This window comes from Rhinolophus sinicus, chromosome X (genome assembly GCF_036562045.2).
Source record: "Rhinolophus sinicus isolate RSC01 chromosome X, ASM3656204v1, whole genome shotgun sequence".
In the NCBI taxonomy this organism is placed as follows: Eukaryota; Metazoa; Chordata; class Mammalia; order Chiroptera; family Rhinolophidae; genus Rhinolophus; species Rhinolophus sinicus.
The window spans coordinates 16,094,975-16,121,159 of record NC_133768.1 but is presented as its reverse complement, the minus strand read 5'-3'; the positions used below and the strand labels follow the sequence as shown (position 1 = coordinate 16,121,159).

Genomic DNA, 26,185 nt, shown 5'->3' with positions numbered 1-26,185 from the left:
TTACTCGTCTGCATTCATGATCTTTCTTCTAAGAGATCCTGAGTTTATTTTCCCGAGTCAATAAAATACCCAAGGCAGAAAATGCTCTGTAATGAAAACACATCAACCATGTTTTCCGAGCATGGCTTTACACAATTATAGCAAGTATGAGCTGCAGGAGAATTTAGACATCATCTTTTCTTTTTAATTAAATTTTTTGGGGTGACAATTGTTAGTGAAATTACATAGATTTCAGGTGTACAATTCTGTATCACATCATCTATAAATCCCATTGTGTGTTCATCACCCAGAGTCAGTTCTCCTTCCATCACCATATATTCGATCCCTCTTACCCTCATCTCCCACCCCCCACCCCCCTTACCCTCTGGCAACCACCAAACCATTGTCTGTGTCTATGAGTTTCTGTTTCTGACATCATCTTTTTCAAATCTATCATTTGCAGGCAACTGAAATCCAGAAAAGTTCATTGTCCTGTCCAAGCCAGTTGCTGAGCCAGTACTAGGAGGAAGGTTGTGTGACTCCTGTCCAGGATGTTTATCAATAGACTTCAAGGTGAGAATTCTATTTTTTATTCTTTTTTATGCTGCATGCCTTACACTAGATTTTGAGTATGTTATAATAACACTCCATATTGAGAAGTCACTTCTCTAATGATGTCAACTATTCATAGCACAGTTAACAATCAGAAAGCAACTGAAATGATCAAATACTCCAAATAAATCGCTTGAGTTCATATATTAAGTTTATTCATTTCATATATAGGAAAGGTCCTAAAGTCTCAACTCAGTCTATTTACTCTAACTTTGCACACAATTCTAACAAGTTTAGGTACTTGATTTTTTTCACTTGTTCAATAAGCATCCATTGAACTCCTGCTCTGGACCAGGCACTGGTCTTTGAGGTTAAAGGTTCAAAAATAAATAAGGCACAACCTTGGAACTCACATGCTAGAAGTGTGAATCTCCAACGCCAGTGCAATGTGCTTGTATGGAGGTTGGTGCAGGTGCTATGGGGTCAGGCAGTCTAGCCTGGGGGAGTCAGAAGAGACCTCACAGAGCAGGTGAAGTCTGTGCTGGGGCTGGGAGAGGAAGTAGGTGTTTATTTGTCAAAACAAGGAAAGAAGAACATTCTAGGGAAAGAGAACAGCATGGAAAGACTAAGGGGCATGGGACAGTGTCCTGTCTTCCAGGAACTGTAACTTTTCTATAACTGGAGCATAGCATAATGTCAAGGAGAGGTGGGCTTGTATACCACTCCCAGGAATTTAGACTTTGTCCTGAAGGCAATAGAGAATCAAACAAAGAGATCATTAAATTTGCATGTTTAAAAGAAAACTTTAGTGATCTAATGTGGATGGATTGAATATACAAGGGACTGTGAAACTAAACTCAGAGAACTCCTTCAGAAGGTTTTTGTAATAGTCTGTGAAATATGGGGCCTGAGTACACTTGAGAGCAATTTAGGAAATGGAATTGTGAGAAATGTTGATCTTAGAGGCAGAGGGTAAGAAAAAGGCAGGAGATGAGAATGACTCCCATATTTCTAGCTAGTTGTCTCCCAGAATTACATCATGCCCTTCTTTCCTAGTAGTAGAAGCCTTGAATTTTAATGGAAATGGGAGAAGCCCATATTTCTGAGACTTTTTTATAGACAAGTGACTAGGTTCTGGCCAGTGGCTGTAAATGAAAGTGGTATGTGAAACTCCCATGATGAGTCCTTAATGAAAATGAGCATGCCCTTCTCCTCCCCTTTCTTCTATTTTGGTGAATGAAATGCAGCATGATGGCTAGAGATGGAGCAGCCATCTTGGAACATAAGGTAGAAAGTGCATATTGAAGAGGGCAGAGCAGCGAGATTGAAAGGACATGGGTCCCTGATGTTTGCAGAGCTGCCAAATCAGCCCTGAAGCACTCTCATTTACATGCAGGAAAATTAAACTTCTATTTTGTCTAAGCCACTGTTCTTTTGGTTTCTGTCACTTGTAGCCACAGCAAATCTTAACACAGATAACCAGGCAGGTTGTGCCACCATGGATTGAGAAAGTGAATGAAAAGAAGGACAAATTTGGGAGAGGGGAAAACTATGGTTTTAGGTAGGCTGATGTTAAATTGTGTATGGAACTTCTAAATAGAGATATCAAGCCAGCAGTTAGCTCTACAGATCTGGAACTAGGAGAGAGGTTTGGGATGGAGACCCAAACTGAACAATGGCCAGTGTGGAAGTGGCAGTAAAACCATGGGTGTGATTGTGAGTGAAAAGTGAATGGCCAAGAAAGGACTCATAACTGGAGGTCGTGGAAGTCAATTAATGTAGAAAGAAGGGAGAGTGTGTGTATTCTGCACCCAGAGACAAAGTCACAGTCACAGGCAATGTGTTCAGGCCAAGCTGGAAGGAACAGAAGGACATGCAAGCAGAATGGAACACAGCCAGGGCAGAGTCTGATGGTCCCTCTACAGGCCTCCATGCTGTTGATGCAGGGACAGTTAAAAGGTAATCTGAGTATTTGGGGGAGCACAGTGACTAGCAGATCATGTCACACAGGGGAACAATCAAGATATTAAGGTATGACACGAGAGACCCTGCATCATGAGTAGTTTCATGTAACACCACGACCGGAGAAGTTTGACCCCTAGCATGGGAGCTATCTGTCCTCTGCCTTGGTAATAAATATCTTCGTGGTGGAGGCAGGTACCTTCTAGAAGGCTAGTGAATCTCTTCAGAGCAGGGCAGGTCCCTATAGAAGCCAGTAATTAGCAATGTTTTGATTCTCTTCAGAGTTCTACTTGGTTTAGCATCTGACCTTGTCCTGTAAGAGAGGAAAAGACTCTGAGGAGAATAAGAGAAGGGGGAAAAAGGAGGGGGGGTGAGGGAGACAGGGAGGGAGGGAGGGAGGGAGGGAGGGAGGGAGAGAGAGAGAGAGAGAGAGAGAGAGAGAGAGAGAGAGAGAGAGAGAGACTGATTAAATACTAATTGGGAATACTCCAGTCATATAGTCATTGTAGGATACGTAAAATTCCTGTCATCTAGAATGCTTTTGCCCTCCCTGTTACCAAAATATCTCCATTCTTGGAAATCCACCTCACATTTTACCAACTCCACAAAGACTTCCCAAGTCACCCTGTCTCACATTGATCTCACATTCATAAAAACTCAAACACCACTTCTACCTGATCTGTACTACAGAAGTAATCATTTAATTACATACTGGTTTTGAATTGTTATCTATGTGGACTCGTCTTTCCAAATAAATTACACACTCCTTGAGCACAGGGATTACATCCTACATGGCATCTCTATCCTTCAAGAGTTGTGTTTATAGTAAGTATTAAACAGATAGTTGGTGATGAAATGGAGCCAAAGGAGCATGTGAGTTGTGCAAATGTCATGACACACTTGCTAGTAACAGCATCCCATCAGGACTCTTTAAGCAGGAGTATGTTCATACCATTTTCCTTGTTCTTCTCTTTTGACATATATGCTAGAAAATATTTATTATTTATTATTTATTTTCTATTAAGTTTATTGGGGTGACAATTGTTAGTAAAGTTATTTCAATAATCACCCAGGAGTGCTAAGGTGAGCCACCCACCCCATAGCACACATAAAGGAACAGTTGCTTGTTTAATGGCTAGTTTACCCTACAGTGTTGACTTTTTGGCTCCTAAACCTTTTTCTATTTTTTAGTGAGGAAATTTGCCTCAATTGGGTGAAATGGTTTAAAGACTGTTTCATTCTTTTTAAAGGAGCAAGGAATGGGGAAATGGCTCAGATTTCCCTGTTAGACATCATTTGAATCCTCTTCTTCAGTATGAGGCTGAGATTTGGGGTCTGTGAATTTTTATGTAAATCCTGAAGTTGCTAGTGGATCCTCTTACCAGAAAGATAAGGATTATGGTGGCCAAGGTAAACTGACTTTCCAGGCTGCCGCATGAAGGTGAGGATGCACCATCAGTCCTCTTACTTATAAGGACAATAAGCTCTATTTAGCTCTAGAGATAGACTGCAAAGTCTTTAGATGGAGTACATACAAAGCCAAAAGCCCAAGCCTAATGAGTCAAAATCCAGAATGGAATACGTGAATAATAGAACTCCAATAATACTAACAACAAAGACAACATTTCAGTTTCAGATTCCATAGCTATTCATCTTAAGTTTGAGAGCAGTAACTACCTGCTCTTACAGAGATGCATACAGTTGGAAATGACAATAGTTGCTTTTATTGAGCTGTAATGCCAGGCACTGTGCTTTGCTCTTTAAGTACGTTATCTGTAATCCATAACAATCCTACAAAAGTATTATTATCTCCATTATATCATTTTAAAAACACAGTAAGTAAACTGGTTAAGGTTGCAATGCTCTTAAGTGGGAAGAAGTAGGATAGAAACCCAAGTCTGTATGAAGGTAAATCTCATGTTTTTCCCATACCACTATGTGTTTGCTGAATTTACATGTATGTACAGTGATTTAATTTACAAAGAATTTTTGTGTATATTATTTCATCTGGTCATTGTGTATGACAGGTTATTGTTATATCCATTTTTTAAATAAGGAAAAATGTGGGTAAGTCACTGACTATGGTTAAGCTTCAGTTTCCTCTGCTGTAAGATGGGATAATAATGTTTATTTTGGGTTGTTATTGGGGACTAGACATGTTTAGCATGTCTAGTTAGCAGTTCATACTCAGTGCACCGTAAATGCTAGCTCTAATATTGTTGTTATTATCAGCAAAGTCATTAATTGCCCAAAGTCACACCGCTTAAAGGTGACACATCCAGGACTCATATATAAATCTTCTGATCCTATCCCAGTGATTCATTTCCTATGGCTAGGTCCAATGAAGCCTTAGGAGGATGATATCTCTACAGGTCTGCCACACAAGGAGCTCAGGTGCAGGCAGGAATCATGCATCCAAAAATCCTTATTCTGCAATTGTTTCTTGACCGTGGCTATGCGTTACAACCACCTGGGAGTTTTCAGAAATTCTAACGCCCAGGCCATACCCCAGATCAAATGACATCAGAGTCACTGGTGGTAGGGCCCAGACATTAGTATATTTTAGAGTTCTCCACAATGCAGCTAGGGTTGAGCATCATTGATTTAGAGAAAACAATAGCCAAAGATTTGTTCACCATGAGGTATTTCTGACTCCCAATGGCCTTGTCATACACAGGCAGCTTCACATTACAACATCTTAGCTTCATATGATGCTCTGCAGTTGGCAACATTCTCCTTCTTCATTTTGCCATAAGAACACAAAGCAGGTCAACCAAAGATAATCTCCAGTTTCCTGATGAGAAAACTTATACCCACAGACGTCATTTGGAATATCCAAGGTTGTGACTAGTTAGTGACACAGCTGAGGCTGCAGGCCTTTAAGGCTACTATTCAATTTTGTGCCCAGACTCTTTTTAGGATATTTTTCCCTTTGGATATAACGAAGGAAGAGGACACTGTGGTCCCCACATTAATTGCTTGAATTCCTTTAAAGAATCCTCACTCCAACAGCTGAAACTTTCTTTGAATTGCCATTTTAAGAAACACAGATTTTCTGGCAAAAGGAAATTCAAAACCAGTCACTGCTGATTCTTAATTGTAAGTGGCATTTATATGGACAGATATTATTCCAGAGCAACACGACTATTACATTAATTTTATTCCTGACTTTAATAAACTCTTGAAATTGAGAAGTAAAATTCCTGAATTCCCTAAAAATAAGACAGTGATTGTTCTTGGGTGGGGATTTGATCAAACCCTCCTTATCACTTCAGTAAAATCTGAATTCTATACACAGTACATTGCATAGAGTATAATAAAACTGCTGGCTTTTCTACTGGTAAGAAAGATGACCTATTTATTGTTTTGAATTTCAACAGATTGATGTCCTCATGTATATCACATTTAGAGCTGATAAGGTTACAACTGTGATAAGTACTGCTACTAATTACTGAAATGTAGACAAGGTCAAGTTTTGCTATTTTAGGCAAAATCCCACAAACCAGCCAAAGCTCCTTTATTTGGAATCTAAAGAAAATGAAGTCAGAAGTATGTTTTCCAATTGAGAGTGGAAATATATAGACCTAGAGTAACTATTAGGGGAAAGTCAGTATGGATTTAGTATCAGCTTAGAAAGGCTACTGGCCTGGTTGCTAATTCTAACTAGCCTTGACTTTCCATTAGCCCAATATTTAGACTATATTTTCTACAGTTAAGAACCATCTATTTCTTACCAGACACTGGATTTGCAAAACTGAGCAAAATAAAACAAACGCTGCCTCCTTCCCCTAAATTGGGTCAAAAGAGGTACTGGACTAGGATGTTAATACATGACACATGTCTCAAAGACAGGTCAGGCATTCCTAATTGCTCTGTAAAGTATTCCCAGTTCCCAATTACAAGAAAGCTTTGGAGAACACCTGTACTCTTATTGCCTGGTTTTCTACAATCCATAGTAATTTCAGTTTTGTCCTCTTCCATCGAATTGTTTGAGTGGGTATTGGCATCTTTCCCTCTTAGATTGGAAGCTGTTGGATTTAATGTATAAGTCTTTGTCAGTTGCTGTCAAATAATTTTGCAGTTATTCGGGAGTCATGCTGTTTATTTAATTATTAAAGGTCCTGAAATACCAGGTGTACAAATTTCAGTGGGAATGTAGTAATAGACCATCTTTTCCAATGGGATTTCAACAAGGTTGAAACTAGAGGTATAATTCTGGCTCTCTAAGTCATTAAGAATATAGGGCATTCTGGTTCCAAAGAGGCTCGTAATACAGAAAATTATGTAGCAAAGAAGTAAAAAAAAAAAAATGCAAGTATCATAACTACTGACTCCAGAGAAAGACACAAGTTACAGATTTTGATAAAGAATCTAGTTTCATTCCTGATAAAGAAATCATCTTGTTCACTTGTGTTTAAGAAGATATTTTTTTCCTCTTGAAGAACCCAAAATATATTTGGTTTGTAGTTTATTGGGAAAACCTAGCCAGGCTATTTGTTGAAAATAAACATACAAAAATGTACCAAGATGCAAACAGTGTAAAACTCTGCCTTTCTTTTTCAAAGTTACTGGTAATGGTTGGGGGTGGGTTTATGTGTGTGGAAGGGGGATGTCATATTTACTAGAAGAGAGATGGAATCCTAAGGCAGAACAAGAAACAAACTGAAACCTTTACTGCACATATAAATCATGTTTGGCCCAGGGCAGCTGACAATTTGCAAGGCTAACCTGTAATTCTTTTCATTCTTGGAATCTCTTCAAACTCTAAACTAGTTTTATATAACCATCCAAAGCCAGTAATTTTTTTCTTGTTGTAGTTTTCTACCTCCATTCATTAACAATGATCACAGAGAAAACAAGAAAGAAAAAAAAAATGAGTAATGCTGGGTGCATTCATTGTTACAATGTAAACGTATCCTAAATCAATACCTGAAGGAATGGAATTTAAGGAGAGTATGGATAGTCCTACCACTCTACATCTGTTTGCTCTTAAAGAAGATACTCATTCTGTTTGGAGAGTTGTGGTCACATCTATTAAAGGAGGCCAGTTATAAATATCAAACAACCCTCTCTACTTGCTTCACTCCCCATTACACAAGAGCAAATTTCACAGGAAGACAGCTTGTGGTTAAAATGTCTGTGAGATTGTACCATAATCCATGAGAACATAAAGGGCTAGCTTTATAAGTGATAGACCTATTTGATGTCATTGAACCGAGAAATTCCATCCTTTCAGCTATATTTCTTTAGTCTTTTAAGGTAGCTCATTACATGAAAAAAAATGCTTCTTAGGGCTCCAGCCAGTTGTGATCCAGATATCAAGATTCGTACCCCAGAAGGCCTTGAGGTAGTTCCTACCCATCCACTGGGAACATGAACCCCACAGAGTGAGGGTTCTTTTCTGAAAATGGTATGTCAAGTGCTCTTGGAAGAATAAGGAGTTCTTAATGAGAAAACATGATCTGTGCTGATAAGCATTGTAGGTTTGTTCAGTGTCAACTTAACTAACCTGGAAACATATTCCTCTAGAATTTCTTTCCCTTCAGTCTGGGTTAGGGTGGTACACAGAGACGTTTTATGTCAGATTAGGAAGATACAAATGAAGCAGAGCTGTCTTCTTACTCCTGAAAGATCAGTGCAGGGCAGGGCACAAGGTGCTGTTCCAGCTCACACAGGCGCTCTCCTATCTGTGGGCTCACTCTTCTGGTGTGGGGCAGCAGCTGGACTCACAGCTCCTTTAGCTCCTGCCTCCTACAGCTTTTCCAATTCCTGGGACAGTTGGGTATTTGCTCTGAGATGAAGGATGCCAATTTATATAGGAAACCCCCATCATCAAAGTTGAAGGTTTAAAGGTCATGGTGAGAGTCCAACATGGTTCCAGTTCATCTTTGTGGGTTCCAGCTCAGTCTTTAAGGTTCCAGTTTACCTTTGTTTCCCCTACCTCATGCTTGTCTTCCTTCTATGAATGCTGGCCAACAGTTTGGGCTCCAGCACAAGACTTTGAGGAGTAAGAAGCAACAGCCTCACATAGGCTGTTTAATGGCCTTCCACAATTATGTATGGTGAAACTCCTATAAAAAATCCCTTAATATAACTATTTATAGATATAGGTATAAACACATAGATGTAGCTAGAGATAGAAATAGTAATAAGGAAAGAGATAGTGATAGAGATAAAAATGATAGGGATAGGGATGGGGGGAGGGAGGGAGGGAGAGAGAGAGAGAGAGAGAGAGAGAGAGAGAGAGAGAGAGAGAGAGAGAGAGAGAGAAATTTTCTAATGATACTGCTTTTCTGATTGAACCTTGACTAATACTAGAAGCCTGGACACTATACTGTGTTTCCCCAAAAATAAGACCTAGCCAGACAATCAGCTGTAATGCATCTTTTGGAGCAAAAATTAATATAAAACCTGGTATTATATTATATTGTATTGTATTATATTATACCTTGTCTTATATTATAGTAAACTAAAACTGTGTCATATTAAATTTTGCTCCAAAAGACGCATTAGAGCTGATTGTCCGTCTAGGTCTTATTTTCGGGGAAACATGTTAGGAACTTAGAGGACTATCTCAAGGGGAAGGAACTGAATTGATAGTGACTAAGGGAAGCAGCTTAGACTTGAATGTCAACTTTCTTACTACCATCTCAAGGTCTGGCTCCATCACTGACTTCTCTCCTTTGTTAAAGCCACAGACTGTCATGTTTTTATCCTGCCTTGATCCCTGCCTATGATGACATTTCAGACTGTACTATTGACTATTGTTGCACTGACTTCTATTTGTGACCATTTTTCCTTGACATTATTCTTGGATCTTCCCTCTGTATATGTGACAGCACTTCTCACTGAAGTTCTTCTGCATCCCTGGGACATATGATAATGCATTTGTAGCCACATCTCCTGCCCCCACTATCCCCTCACCATGATCCACTAAGAAAAATGGCGTTACACAGAAAGCTTGAGGTGGGGGCTGGTAGAGTGGGGTAATTGAGAATGAGGGATTCAGGGTTCTGGTCAGCAAAGGCAAGCCTAGGTCAGAGACCACACTTGTAACCTCTGGTTAACCAAGGAATATATGGAAAGCTGGCATGTCTTAAGAGAGTTCTGGGAAGCTGAGAATGAGGCTCTAAAGAAAGAGGAGTTGAGGAGCCCAACACATACCTCGCCTGCTTCCTGAGTCTGAAGAGAAGCTCCTTTGCAAACCGTGTAATTGGTAATAACACTCTCAACAACAGATAGAGTGTGCAAGGTTTTTTCAAATATGATAAGAACATTGTCCTGCCTGAGCATCCCTCTCTAATATATTAGCTAAAATTAAAATTTTTAATATGTTTTTGACTATTTTTGACCTCTAAAATTTCAACCTAAATTTCAAAGAAATAGCCTTTTGTGAAACTTTCAACTGAAAACAAGCCTCTATAAGAAAACAGTTGGATTTATAATAGCATCAAAAAGAATAAAATAGTAATTGAGTGGTGAGCACACAATGCAATATAAAGATGATATATTATAAAATTGTATACCTGAAACTTATATAATCTTATTAACGAATGTCACCTCAATAAATTTACTAAGAAAGTAAAATAAAAAATAAATAAACATAACAAAAGAAGTATAAAACATATACTCTGAAAACTATAAAATATTGTTGAAAGAAATTAAAGAAGACCTAAATAAATGAAAAGACATTTCATGCTCATGGATTAGAAGACTTAATATTGTTAAGATGGTAATACTCCCCAAGTTGACCTACAGATTCAACACAATCCCTATCAAAATCCCAGGAAATATTTTTGCAGAATTTGATATGCTCATCCTACAATTCATGTGGAAATGAAAGGGACCAAAAATAAACAAAACAATCTTGAAAAAGAACAGCAAAGTTGGATGATTCACATTTCCAATTTCAAAATTACTGCAAAGCAGTGATGACCAACAAAGTGTGGTACTGGCATAAGGATAGACTTATAGATCAATGAAATAGAATTAAGAGTCCAGAAAGAAACCCTCATATTTACTGTTAACTGATTTTAGACAAGGATGCCCAGACAATTCAAGGGAAAGAATGGTCTTTTTCAATAAATGATGCTGAGACAACTGGATATCCACATGCAAAATAATGAAGTTATACCCCTACTTCACACCATATTAAAAATTAACTCAACATGGAATAAATACTTACCTGTAAAAACCAAAATTGTAACATTCTTAGAAGAAAACAGGCATTAATATTTGTGATCTTGGATTAGGTAAGATAGGACATCAAAAGCAAGCAACAAAAGAAAAACATAGATCAGCTAGACATCATCAAATTAAAATCATTTGTGCTTCAAAGAACAGTATTAAGAAAGTTGAAAAGGCAACCTGCAGAATGGGAGAAATATTTTGAAAACCTGATTAAAAAAATAAAATATATAAAGAACTCTAACAACTCAATAATAAAAGACAACCTACTCTAAAAATGGGCAATGAATCTGAATAGACGTTTCTCTGAGGAAGATATACAAGTGGCCAATAAGCACATGAAAAGATGCCCAACATCACTAGTCATCAGAGTGATGCAAATCAAAACCACAATAAGATATCACTTCACCGCACTAGATTGGCTGTAATCCCAAAGATAGATAATAACAAGAGTTGACAAGGATGTGGAAAAATTGGAACTCATACACTGTCTGTTGGAGTGTAAAATATTTCAGCTACTTTGGAAAACAGTTTGGCAGTTCCTCAAGTGATTTAACTTAGAGTTACCATATGATTTAGCAATTCTAGTCCTAGGTATATATCCAGGATGAATGAAAACATATATGTCCACACAAAGACTTGTACCTGAATGTTCATAGCAACATGATTCACAAAAGCCAAAAAGCAGAAATAACCCAAATGTTCATCAAATGATGAATGGATAAATACAATGTGGTATCTCTACCATATTTTCCCAAAAGTAAGACCTAACCAGAAAATAAGCCCTAGAATGATTTTTCAGGACGCTCGTAATGTAAGCCCTACCCCAAAAATAAGCCCTAGTTAAGATTGTCAGCCAGACAATTGCATGTAGTACGTCCATTAGAACGCACAATGGGTGTATTGAATTATAAAATAATACTAATATATAATTAAATATAAATAATATTATTGACATTAATACTTAAAATAAATGATAATATAAATTATAATTAAGTATTTGTAAATACCCAAGTGGTCGCCTTTGGACGAGAGGTAAACACCTATGTAAACAGATGAGACTTATTGTCAAATGACTTAATCGGAGTACAGACACAATGCATGAATAACGTGCACACTTGACATAATGATAATGTCGTTGTGTCTAATATGAATCTTCATCATTCAATACGTCGTGTGTTGTAACGGATGTACTTAATGCACTCGTGTGAAATAAAGAAACATTTTTCTGAATTTTGGTGCCTGCAATTTTTCGTCGCTTTTGCCTGGACCATCATTCTTAACTGTCATCACTTTTGTTGCCACTCCTGTCTCATAAACCTTCAATTAACACTTGATTTAATGGTAGATTTAAAGGGAATAATATTTTGACCCCCAGACAAGATGAGTGCAAAAAGAAAGAGCTATTCCATTGAGTACAAGAAGGGAATCATGGAGGACGCCCGGGGCAAGAATCTTACAGCTTTCTGCAAAGAGAAGAAGTTGGAACTTCCAAATGGTCCAAAAATGGTGAGTAGACTGTGATAACCTCAGTCAACAGGTGGACGAGGGAAATGCTGAGAAGCCCAAGTGTGGATCAGGTTGGCAACCATTACTTCCTGAGCTGGAAGACATCATCTGTGAATGGATTGCTGACAGGAGAGCAAAGGCTTTGGTTGTGTGCAGGGCCGATATTCAATCATTTGCCCTTGCAATGGCACCACAGTTAGAAATATCCCAAGAAGAATTCAAAGCATCACAACACTGGCTGGATGGCTTCCTTCAGCGATATGAACTGTCTCTAAGATTGACAACACTGTTCAAGCTGGAAGATACTGAAGTTATCAAACGTGCACTTGCATTCAAGTCCTTTGTTGATTGCATCTACTTTTCTAAATACCAGCTCTCCAACATGATTGCTATGGATGAAACTGCAGTGTTTATGGGTCAAGGATCTCAAATGACAATTGATCAGAGGGGTGCCTCGTCAATCTACATTCCCTCCACTGGTTACTAAAGTGGACGTGTTACCTGTATTTTGGCAATTTGTCTGGATGGAAAGAAAGCCCCACCTCTAATCATCACTAAGGGCAAGAAAGATAAGGTTGAACGTGTTTCAGGCATTTATGTTCTTGAAACCAAAAAAGCCTGGTGCACACAAGCAGTTACAAGGAAGTGGGTTGATTTAATGCTGCCACTTGTTTTGCGAGGTGGACAAAGAGGTCTGCTAGTCTAGGATTCAGCCAGCACTCACCATGCTAAAGACATGAAGAACTTCCTTGCAGAGAGAAGAATAGATCAAATAATGATTCCCGCAGGAATGACTGCCTATCTCCAGACTCTTGATATTGCAATAAACAAGCCATTCAAGGACCATTTGCGCATGGAAATCAATGACTACATTGAAAACAGAATGGAGAGAAATCAGCATGGAAACTTTGTGAAGCCTAGCCTGCAAGAGGTCGTGACTTGGGTGAAGAATTCATGGGATAAAATCACTGACAGCTGTGTTGCCAATGCACTACGAGCAGGCTACATGGACAAGAAGTGCTCATTTAAGGAGAGCTCTATTGCTGGACATGAGAGATTGGGGCCAATGGTTCTACAGGAAATGGAGTTGCAAGAAATTCAAGCCAGAATTTGGGGTTTGGAGAGTTATGACGATGTTCCAGAAGAAGATGACATGACTGTATTTGAATAAATGTAGATTTTTGTACATGAATAAATGAATAAATGTAGATTATTGTAAATGAATAAATGTAGATTGTTGTACATGAAAAACTAAGACATCCCCTGAAAATAAGCCCTAATGCGTCTCTTGAAGCAAAAATTAATATAAGACCTGGTCTTATTTTCAGGGAAATACAGTATACATGAAATATTATTAAGCAATAAAATAAATGAAGCACTGGTACATGGTACTACATGGATGAACCATGAAAACATTATGATAAGTAAAAGAAGCCATGTATATTGTATGATTCCATGTATATGAAATGTCAAGAATAGACAAATACATAAAGATATAGAATAGATAAGTGGTTGCCTAGGGCTGGGAGAGATGGGGGAACATGGAGTGACAGCTAAGAGGTACAAGATTTCTTTTTGGAATGATATAAGTGTTCTAAAATTGATTGTGGTTATGGATGCACAACTTTGTGAGTGTACTAAAAGTCGTTCATTATTCACTTTAAATGGGTGAATTTTGTGGTATGTGAATTATATCTCAATAAAGCTGTTTTAAAGAGATTTAAAAAAGCCTTGCTTAGAGAAAAAGAAATCCTCTATTATCAAACATATTTGGATCATTGGGACAGAAGAGGACAAAGATTGGTAGAGAGAGTGTTAGGGATGCCAGTGAGGGAATTTCTTGTTCACAGGAACAGGTAATGAGAATTTTAGGCAAATTTTCTCTCCAGGGGGTAAATTAATAGCTGGAATTAACTCAAGTTCAAAAAGAGCATTCCTAGCTAATTAAGAGTATAAAAATCTGTCAGGTTTATAAGCATGGTGGATATGTTTTCAGAGTGGGCTTAACTATAACATTATTGCAAAAAGAAAACTTTTATAAATTAAAAGCATTTTAATAAGAGTTAATAAGAGTTTTAAGTGTTCTCTCCGAATTGATGCATATTAGCAAAAAAAGAAATCCCCCAGACATATCCTTAATGTACAGAGTTATAACTAATTCCATTAATCTTGTTTCCTACATATTGTTGTAGGAGGATTAAAAATGCCTACTTTCTGAAGCCATTCTCTATACTCTGAAGGTTCAAAAAGTGCTGTCTCTTGTGCTCAAATATGGGAAGGGGAGGGCAGGGTGTGATTAAATAGCCAGTTAGTGGCTTTTGTATCAAGCTAGAAAATAATTCCAAGCTAACTTGGGGAACCCATCAATGCCAGTCTTGTTAAAGAGCTGATTATATACCCACTTAAACAATGCCATTTCCATAGAGGTGAGGTTGCTCTGCTAATTGTTCAAGTCTCAACTCTTCTAGCCAATTATTTCTGATTAAGAGGTTTTTCTGCCACTGTCCAGTCCTCAACTCTGCAATGCTAATGCCTCATGGGCTGGTTGCATGATATTATTTGGAGCTGCAAGGCATGGGCAATTTCTTTTTACTGTACATTGTCTCTCCAGATAAACTAGAAAAATATTAATACTATCATTGATTGAGTCATTTTTACGTTAATTGTTTCATATGTATAAGTTTTTCTTCACACAACAGGCTGGCAGTGTATTTATATTAGTTATGTTCCCATTTTACCAGTGAGTAAACTAAAGTTTAGTGAGGTTAATTAGGTTGCCCAAGGAACCAGATAACTAGGCTAGTTTGAAAACTGCTTTCATATATCCACTGATGACAAAGCTCATGCTCTTAACCATTATGTTTCTGAAGTGTGGGCCATGGAGAAAGTGTCCTTATGTCCTGTCCTTATTTGACCAGAATGGTTCTCATTTACACCTAGTGAAATTACTAAGAATGTCCCCATTCTTTCTTGTGGTAGCTGTAAGAATACACCTTCCAGATCTTCAACTGCAGGGAGTGTAATTGATCAGTGGCTTCTTCTATCATGTGCCTCTAGCATCAGACAAAGGGAAAAAAACATGGAAAAACGTGGGAAGATTTAGGAGTCAGGCTGGATGTTGAGTACATCACTTCTGCTCATACTCCATTGGTCATAATTCAATTGCAAGGGGTCCTGGGAAATATAGTTTAGTCATATGACAAGAAGGAATAGAACATGAGTATTGGTGAGCAAATAGCTAGTATCTTCTACAATCTGTAATACATTTTTTCTTTAAATGTTATTGAAATATAACTAACATGTAATATTAGTTTCAGACGTGCACAATAGCTATTCCACATTTATGTATCTGAAGAAGTGATCACCATGATAAGTCTAGTAACCGTCTGACACTGTACAATGTTATTACACTATCATGGACTATATTCCCTATGCTGTACATTACATACAATCTGAAATACTTTTGTTATGCTTATATCTGGCAGTTTATTCAAAAACAAGCACTAGAAAAAAAACACTATTCTATGGTCACACATGCAGAGTGCAGAGGTGTAAAGCATTCATTTACTTTAGATTATCTTTCAGTATATACAGAATCTGCCTGAGATGACATCTTGGGGACCTCATCTTCTCTTTCTCTGTTCCTCCAACTTTTTCTCTCTTTTTCCTATGGTCACTTCAGTACTTCCTACAATTCTCTTTTTCCAGCCTTCTAGCTTTGCTCTGAATAAGAAGTATATCTATTTGAGGTTCTGAGAATCTCCCCCTGGCATCACCAAAAGGGAGGGAGAGAACATGATTTGGAATGAAATGAGGCAGCCCTAAATCCTTTTGATTCCTCAAAACAATGCAAAAGCTATAGTTGAGACTAAGTGGGGTATTTTGTGTTATTGTTTTTGCTAATATTGACAACCACTCATGGTATAACTTCAATGTGGTTTATATCCTAACAAGTTTCCTGTAATCTTTGATCCAGCGATTCTCTTTTGAGGAATTAATCTTAAGGAACTAACCAAACAATTTAGAAAAGACACATACATAAAGATATTTATGGCTGCATTGTTTTTAAATAGTGAAGAACCAGAAACAACCTAAATGTCTGAATGTCTTACAGTAGGAAATGGTTCGTATACATTGTAGTACATGCACACAAAACATGAATACCATGCAGCTATCACAAATGATGACTCATATCCATATTTACTTAATAGAAAATATTCACACTATAGAAGTGAAAATTATATCACAAAATAGTAATTATAGTATGATTCTAATTTTATGTGCATATATTTTCATTGAAAAATATTAGAATAAAAGAAAGAAAGATATTAGAAAGATCACACCAAAAATAACAATGCGTATCTTAAGGTGATGGAATTTCATAGTGTTTTAATATTGTTTGATTTGATTCTGTATTTCTAAAGATGTTCTCTGCATTTAGTACTTGCATAATAAGAGAGTGAAGACATAAAATATGGAATCAGAGAGTGTGAGATGACAAGTCTTAGAAGGGGTGGTCTGGGTTAGAAGCAGAGTGCTGACATTGTCCTTGGTGTTTATGAAAGCACTTGGTTCCCAATGTTCCCCACCTATTCTCTCATCTATCTCCTCCACTGTAGGAACCATCAGAGGAAAGTTCTCATTTTATAATTTCACTTAAATTGAAATCAAAGAACATAGTATAAAGATATATTAAGCAACTTACCGAAAAGCAAATAAATTAAATTTCTGTAATAGTGGTTCTTTTGTCCTTTGTAAAGTCAGTTCCTTTGATTTTAATGTGTTATGAATAAAAACAATCTTATAATATTTTCCCATTTCACCAAAATATTTTTTTAAAAAATGATGCTTGGAAGAACAGGGTTATTAAGTCACTTTTTAAACTCTAGAGCAGAACTTAACAAAAATGTTTGTTGATTTCAAAGACAGTAAGCTAATGAAATGGTGTAGTACCCATGAGAATACATCTCTTGGATCTTCTATTCCGAGGAGCTCAATTGACTGGCAAGTTCCAACTGCTGCATTATGAAACCCAACTACATTTTGCTCCGAAGCCACACCTCCCAGGCAATGACAACTTGGCAGGGCTGCTTCCAGCTAATGATTGAGTGCAGCACATTCCTGGAAGGTGCAGGACTTCTCTGATGGGTGACTTAGCCTCAGGACTTCCCTAAGTTATTTTCAGACTGTCTTAGAACTGCAGTGCAGATTCAGATGCTTTCACCCAAGCTTCCATCCTTCCCTCTGTCCTACACTTGGGTTTAGATCTGCATTGCTTCTTCCAGCTTCTCCCAGCTGATCTCCATTTTCTCTCACAGGCATGTCCCCTAATAAATTTCTTGAACATTAATCCTATCTTGGCATCTGTTTCTCAAAAGACCCAATCTAATGCAAATAGTTCATAATGTGCACAAGAGGTTAAAGGGTAAGTGATATGTGTAACCACACTTGCCTTAATTCAGGTGCAGACCTGGAACCAGAAAAAAATCATTTTCCTTTGTGGCTGTCCTTTAGGGGGTCCACTGAAACCTAAACTAAAATTCTATTAAAATTTATTTCATGTTGAATGGAGTCGCTAAAGAAGTCTACTAACAACCTAACAATCAGAACTACTAATTACCCTGGCAGAGTCAGAACTTGGAGCCCACAATCACAACCATCATCCAACAACATCACTGATCTTTAAAATTAATCTTTGTTTATCTTAGAATATTTACCACTGATTCATTATTGGTTTTGAGCATGCCCCTTAAACACTATACTCTGTTTTCTTCATTTTGAATCATTTATTCTGAGTCTCCTTGTGTTTAAGAGGAGTGACTCTGAAACCACATTGTAGGGCTTGAGTCCTGCCAGAATTTTTTTTACTGTGTGACCTTAGGTAAGTTATTAAGTTGGTGCAAAAGTACTTGCAGTTTTTACAATTATTTTTAACCTTTTAAATCGCAATGACTTTTGCACCAACCTAATACTTAATATAGCTTTGCCTCAGCTTCTTTATCTACAAAATGGGTTTAATAATAACTATCTCTTAGTGTTATTATGAGAAGAACAGCGTTTGGTGCATAGTACATTCTCGTAAGCATTAGCTGTTGTGGTTAGTGTTGATTTATTGATTACCTCCTATATGCCTATGTGCCAGGCAATGCCCTAGATGCTCTGGAGAAAACTATGAATATAAAACAGTATGGTCGAGAAACTCATAGAACAATAGAAAAGGCGGGGCATAAATAATTGTGCAAGGTGGAATAAGGGCTATAGATAAGGAAAATAGAAGGTATAGGGGTTCTATAAAAAATAGGGTAAAGTGGGTTTAGGGAAGGCTTCCTAAGAGATATTAGTTACACTTGAAGTGAGTCCTGAAGGCTGTAGAACTTGATTAGTCAAAGCAAGGCTTGTACGCAAAGAGGACAGCTCATATTGGGGCACGTGAATGTAAAACAGCATGGGGCATTCCAGGCAGGTGCAAGAGATTTGATCTAGTCCAGCTGAGGAGTGTGGGAGGCGAAGAATTCAAAGGCTGGCCTTGACTTCCGTGCAATGCAATCTGGATTTCATTCCTAGGGAGTGGAGGGTCATCAGTGAAGGGGTTAGAACAGGCAAGGATCATCACCAAGGATGTGTTTTAGAAAGGTTTTTCTGGCAACTTTATGAAATATAAACCAGGTGTGGGACAGACTCAAGAGAGACAGGAAGACCAGTAAGTAAGCTCTTATGGTAGAGCCAGAAAAGGAGAAGGCTGGTAAAACCAGAATAGAGAATACAAGAAGGGGAACAGATTTGCAGGAAGAGATAATAAGTTCTTCCTTTTATTCATACTCTGCTTAATTCCACAAAGGACTTGAAGTGATTTGAAGAAAATACACAGTGAAAAAAATGTTAAATGAAAAAAATAATAATAAAGCACTAGGACCAGGAGGAATACAAATCAGATTAGGAAAAATAGGCTGGAATAGAATAAGACATAAATAGGCCAACCTCTTTAGAGTTGAGCAGACACTATTTTGGCAGCCAAAATGACAAAATCAATTTGGTGTATAGTTGATCAACTATGCTATAGATCAGTGTTCTCATCATTACCCTCTAAAGCAGCAGTTAATGAGAGCAATTGTCATGTTATGTTTAGGTGTCTGTGGAACATCTAACTAGAAATGTCAATACATTTATTTCTATGCATGGGTCTGGTGGCCTAGAGATGGGCCTGGGCTAGAGAATACATGAGTGTTGTCCATGTGGCCATCAGAACCATGGTATAGATTAAACTCATCCAGGGAGACTATGTTAGTCAGCTTCTTGGCAAAGTAAGCTACTGGTGTTGGTCAAGATGTTCTCTATGATCCGTTTAGCTCTAGCATTCCATGGTGCCACCTTTCACAACCAGAATGCTACCTGTATTATTCATTAAGTTTGGGAAAATATTCACTGAGCACCCTCTATCTGTCAGGCACTATTCTATGGACAGGGAACATGACAGCGAATGAAACAGGCAAAAATCTCCATTCTTATGGCTCTTACCTTCTAGTGGGGGATTAGGGGATTCTAGCTCACCATCTATCTGCTGCTTTGGAAAGACCTGGAAATCTGGGTCTAAAGAAATAATTTTGAGTTGGTTCCAGTGAGGATCTTAAAAGTAATCCCTACTACACAGAGGATCTGAGAGGATAGAATTCTCTGGCCCTACTCTAGCTAGACCTTCTGGGCTACTTCAGGTTTAATTGTATCCAACTCAATTCAGTCTGATTCACTCAGAGCTGGAGCAAGGTCTATCCATTTGGGAGAGGCAAGTGAAGGAACATTTGTGGAGCAGGACAACATTGCCTATATTCTAATTTGCAAATGAACCAGATATTTGGATTATGTGAGACATTTAATTCTTGAACTTCAGAACCAAACCACCTTACTCAACAGTTCCTACTCTATCAAGAAAAACGTAACTTTTATTGCATATCTTGTTCACCTTGCCGAAGTAGTACACATAGACATAATGCCTTTGAGTTCTCCTTTCTTGCCTTCATATACATTGATTAAGTTTTATTTGTACTTTCATTCCCTCAGATTCAATTTTTCACTTCTAATGGATTGAAAAATATACTCTATTTCTATTCTTTTTGTGATTACCCTTGAATTTTTCATACACTTACCTATCAAGTCTAAAGTAAATCAATAATGTTATCTTTTCCCTAAATAATATAAAGACCTTAAAATTTAAATGTCAATCACTCCCTACTTACAACTCCTATGCTTTTATTGACCATAATTCTATTTTAAATTTTAACTCTAAAAATTATATACTATTGATATCAAAATGTGCTTAAAATTACCAAAATGTTGACAATTTTATATGCTCAGGATTTTTCTTTTATCTCATATACTCCTTCTGTGTTCATTTTCTTTTCCTAGAAGGACATTGATTGTACGTTCCTTTAATGATAGCATTGGTGATTAGACCATTAAATCATAGTAGTGGTAATAACAATGATAATGATGATGATAAAAGTAATAACTACAAATAATTGCATGTTTGCCATGTGTCGGGGACTGTGCTAAGTGCTTTGAATGGATTATCTCTTTTAATTCTCACCAAAAACCTGTTAGATACCATTATTATCACTATTTTACAGATAGGAAAACTGAGTGTTAGATTAAGTAAGATGCTCAAGGGCACACAACTAGACAGTAAAACATTTCAGTCTAAATCCAGTGCGCTTGCTCCTAACCATTCTTCTTGCATCCATACAACAGACATATTGCAAAATTTCTTCTACAGTCTGTTGTGTCTTGTCATTAGACTTACAGATTCAATTTGTGAATTGGTGTTTAGCACCAATTGGAGCCTTGTGAATAGACAGTGCATTCTCATTTAACTTCCTGAGAGGTTTTTCAGATATCAAGCTATCATTATAATCAGAGTCCTTTACTTGTGGCTATATGTCAATAAATATATAAATTGCAGGCAAACTGTATCACAATGGCACATCATTAGTCATGTTGCAGTAAATTTGACTACTTCAAGCTGTCTTAGCCTAAGCAGAAGGAAACCACTCTCAAGTTTGTGATTTAACACCAAAAATATTGTTCTCCATTATTTAAAACATGCATACATATTGAAACTTTTCTCCTCTGAGACCTTTTGGAGTCACATCTTTGGGCACGAATCTCCCCAATCTCCCCAAATCATGATAACAGTTGTTTGTTTCAAATAACTAGGAAATAGGCTCCTCAGTTTGTGGTGCTAAATATCACCACAAACTACCTGTATGTTACCTGTAAAGATTTGCTTTGAATCCTGGCAAGAAGATTACATTATTGAAAGGAAACATCATTTAAGTACCATTAAGTAAACATCTCTGGTCACCATCTTCAGTCTTAGCACTAAGAGAGACACTGACCAGAACCCCAGCAGGCTTCTTTGTAGAAATTGACAAACTGATCTAAAAGTCCATATGGAAATGCAAGGGACAAAGAATAGCCAACAGACTTGAAAAAGAAGAACAAAGTTGGATGACTCATACTTCCAGGTCTCAAAACTTACTGCAAAGCACAGTAATCAAGAAAGTGTGTTACTGGCATAAGGATAGACATAGGTCAATGGAATAGAATTGAAAATTCAGAAATCTTTGTATTTGTGGTCAACCGATTTTCAACAAGGGTGCCAAGATCATTCAATAGGGAAAGGAATAGTCTTTTCAACAAGTGGTGCTGGGGCAACGGGATATTCACATGCAAAAGAATGAATATGGTTCCTTACCTCACACCATACATGAAAATTAAGTGAAAATGGATCAAACGCCTAAATGTAAGAAGCAAAACTACAAAACTCTTAGAAGAAAACACAGAGAGTAAATCTTCATGATCTTGGATTACACAATGGATTCTTAGATATGAAAAAGCACAAGCAAGAAAAGAAAAAATAGATAAATTGTACCTTTTAAAATGAAAATTTTCAAGCTCCAAAGAAAGCTATCAAGAAAGTGAAAAGACAATCTAAAAAATAGGAAAAAATATTTGCAAATGTATGTCTAATTAGTATCTAGTATCAAGAATATATAAAGAATACTTACAACTCAAAAATAAAAGACAAATAACCCAATTAAAAGCTAGGCAAAGGATCAAGGTAATCCATTGTCTAGGGCATATAATAAGTTTTATACATCTCAAAAGATTAAAATCAGAGTTCTATTTGTTCTCTGATCATAATGGAAATAAACTAGACGTGAATAAGATATGTTGAGAAGTGATGCCAGAAGCATGGCAGAGTGAGGGATCCCCTTGATCTTTTCCCTTGAAGTTACAATTTAAAAAGCTATAATTCAACAAAGAATTCCCTACACAACACACAAACACATCTGAGAGATCAGCGTATTGAAACATCTTAAGGTGGGCAAATTGGAATAAATAGGGGAGGTGGGAAGGGAGAAGTGAAGACACAGGGGCCATGGATGTCTGTCCTGGGAGAGGGGAGGAGTCAGGCTTCAGGTGCTCTTTCTGTGGCCTGAACACTCCTGCCTGAGTGATCAGAATATAATGTGGCTGAACCCAGGATCTGGGCAGGGACCTGGGGCAGAGACCAAATACAGCACTGTGATATCTGTGGTCTAGAAGCCACCACTGCCAGGCAGAAAACAAAGCCATGGAGACTGGCTGCCTCCCCCACCATCCCCGAGCTACAGCAGACCACAGAAGAAACCATAGCACTGAACGTTGGGTTAAAGAGCAGAATCTCCTCAGCCCTGAGAACTGGAAAGACAGATCCTGAGTGGCATCTGCACACTGTGGCTAATCCCAGTAACAAGGGTGGAGATACAGAGGTGAGGCATCTGAGGTCTGGCAGTCACCATTACTGGGAAGAGAACAAAGCCACAAACATACCAGCAGCCTCGCCCATCTGACCCCTCCCCAACCCTTCACAGCTGACCCCAACGGAGACACCTGGCACAGCTCAGGCAGCACAGCACTGTGATTTCAGGGGCTCAGAACCCTATCGCCCACCACATCCTCCCACGGGGTGGTGCCCTGACACCGAGGTTACCTGGTCACAGAGGAGATACCCACCTCTTCATGAGTAAAAAGTAGGGGTGTGGAAAAAAAGCTTACAGATGAGAGCAATTTATTGTAAATCACGTGATCAAGGCAGCTTTGGGCCTTGGGAAACTGCTGGTCCTGGGGCGACGGTGTGGTGGCGGAGAGGTCATTTTAAGCCAGGCTGCTTGGGGGGCTGGATGATGCTGTGGGAGTGGTGGGAAGGGGCCAGACCCTCAGATAATGGGTCTCAGAGGTGAGAGACAAAGACTGGAATGGAAAGGACATCTTAACGGTTACCTTGGAGTGTGGGAGAGCAAGAGAGGAACCTCCACCCGGGGCCAGACTAGAAGGGGCCCTGTGCGCTTGCCCTGGGGCAGAGGATCACAGTGCACAAGCCCAGTGTTTTAGGCATCGGATGTCCAGAGAGTCTGAGAAATAAGGGTGATACTCCCTTGAAGTGAGATGCCAAGAAGCCACTGGACCATCTCTCTTTTCATGGGCAGGGAAAGCCAGAGCTTGCTCCATTCAAAGGGCATTTTAATTAGGCAATTTGAGTATAATTTGGCAAACTCTAAGGGAGGGCTGTATGTTTGGTGATGATGCAATAAATAAAATGAGGGGTGGTTTGGATGAAAAGGCACCTGGAAGAGAAGTTGTTGGTCCTTGAGACAAATGAACTTTGACTTGCATCCTTCTGGAGAAGACAATCCCACGCCCATATTAAATAACAGATGCTCTAATAGGGAAACACTACTTAGTTGTACTGGCTCAGCAACACTTCGGCTCATGTGCATTTCTATAGTGTTTACAGTTGCATATTCTTTAATAGAAGCTGGAAATAAAATCCTGTGAGGGCAGGTTGTTATCATCTGTGGTCACAATCATCTTCGTAATAACTGCCATACATTAAACGCACCAGACTTTGCCTGACACTGTCCAGGTGACTTACATCCATCACATCACATATGCGTGTCTCTGATCCCACGTGATAGACTATCAGATGCACTCTGCAGATAAGGAACTTGGAATAGTCTTAAATTGAAGGCTGCTAAATGACGTAGCTGGACTAGAGCCTGGCTCTGAATTCCTCTAGAGCCCACACTGAGCAACTCCTCCAAGTCTGGCAGACACCTCACGTCACTTAATTCACTTTTCTGCTCCCTACTGCAAGATGGATTTCAGGTGTTAAAAAGCAGGACTTCATATCCAAAATATTGTTTTGCAATACACAGCCCGAGGAATACTCAATAAGAATACAAAACAACTATGAGGTATGCATAAAGAAAGAAAAAGATGGTATTCAGTGACAATATCATAATCTACAAAGCAAATATCAATAAACCTCAAAAGATCAGGGGCTCACAAAATCACAGGGCTCAGCTCCTTCCCTTTGAAAAGTAGATCTATTAGAAGTGAAGTCGGATCAGAGCCTAAGTGTGGCTAGTGAGAGAAAGAAGAGATCGGTGTCTTTCCTCTGATAACACAACACCTGTCGTAGGCCCTCCTCTGCCTTTGCAGCACCTTCCCCACCTCGCATCACTCCTGGGGCACAAAAAGGTCTCTGCTGGGTTTGCAGTAGGGAGACTAACCAAGAGCTTTCAAAGATGTACCATTTCCCAGGAAGCCTTTCATAGAAGACAGGAGTCGCGAGGAAGACCCTGATGAACGAGGACTGATGAGACACACCACTTGGTAACTGGAGCGAGACTGGCTTCTGTCTGCTCTCAGACCCAGAAGGCCCAGACAGGGCTGTCGGGCTGAGCATCCCCTCCCTTACTTTCAGGGCTCTCAGGGACATGCGAGCTTTGTTCTATATGGGTGACCTTAAGTTGGAAGAAGGAGCAGTCCCGGGGCCCGTCGTTAGTCAGGTAAGGGTCCCGAGTGAGCATTCGGGTCACACCCCTACCCTGAACAGAGAGGCCCCAAGGAGCCTGCATCCTGCTGTCACCCCAGGAAGGGCACAGGGAGGACAGCCTCATGTGGCACTCCCTGACCTTCCCTCTCTGGCACCCCAAGAAGTCAGCACCGTGGTCTGTGGCTCTGTGACACAGGACACTACAGGGACGCATTCCAGGCCCTGCTAGGATTCAAGGGCAGAGCCCAGAGAGACCACAGACCCCAGGGCAGTGAGGTAGCACAGAGACTGCCCCAGCCATCAACCCTGGGATGCCTTGGGCAGGGCTGTCAGACTGACTCGGAGAGAAGGGTGGCAGAATGGAGGGCCTTGGTCTGAGTTGAGGGTCCTCAGGTAAGCCAAGGAAGACGTCCCCGGCCCTGCCAGGAGTCCAGGTGAGGACCCTGGGTCAGGATGTAGGGAACCCTCCACGCTCAGAACTGAGAGACCACAGAGAACCCTGCCCCTGCTGGCTGCCCTGGGATACCTGGGCACTGTTGACAGGATGTGACATACTCACTTCCTCCCGTGGTGTCACAAAGGGGTGAGAGACTTACTCTAAGGGGTGTGGCCTAAGGCCCGCAGTGGGAGGATCTCTAGGCTTTCCAGAGGCCAACGTGAATACTGTGAGGACGAAGGGAACCACACAGCTCACAGCAGTGGAAACAGGACAGAATTCTCTTCCTTACCTGGCCTCAGGAGTCCGAGACAGGTATGGTCAGAGGTGGAGATCCGCACTTCCTCCTAGGGGTCTCAGGGTGGTGCTGGCCTTAGGAGGAGGGGCAGGCCCAAGGGCTGGGGAGCAATTCTAGGCCAGAATGGGGGTGGAAGCAACCACTGAGGGACCACCACCACTAAATCGCAGGGATGACAAAGAATCTGGTCACATCCCTGGTTTCAGCCCTTGAAGACCCAGGACAGGGCTCTCCCGCTGAAGCTCCCCCAACACTTATTTACATCAGGCCTATGGGAGGTGAAATCCTTAGTTTGAAGGTGGAGCCACCATTCGACTAAAGGTTTGGGCATACCAGGCCCTAAGTGGAGCCAAAGTAAGGGCCCTTATTGAGGACTGAGGACCCC

At 39.4% G+C, this 26,185-nt stretch overlaps 1 long non-coding RNA gene across 1 annotated transcript in view; it reads left to right on the top strand.

Annotated features, from left to right (window-relative positions):
• The first annotated feature begins 448 nt into the window (after positions 1–448).
• LOC141569636 (uncharacterized) overlaps positions 449–26,185 on the top strand; it is a 257,425-nt gene continuing 231,688 nt past the window's right edge. Inside the window, exon 1 of the long non-coding RNA XR_012493349.1 lies at positions 449–552. This is a non-coding gene — a long non-coding RNA (uncharacterized LOC141569636). The remainder of the gene's footprint in view (positions 553–26,185) is intronic.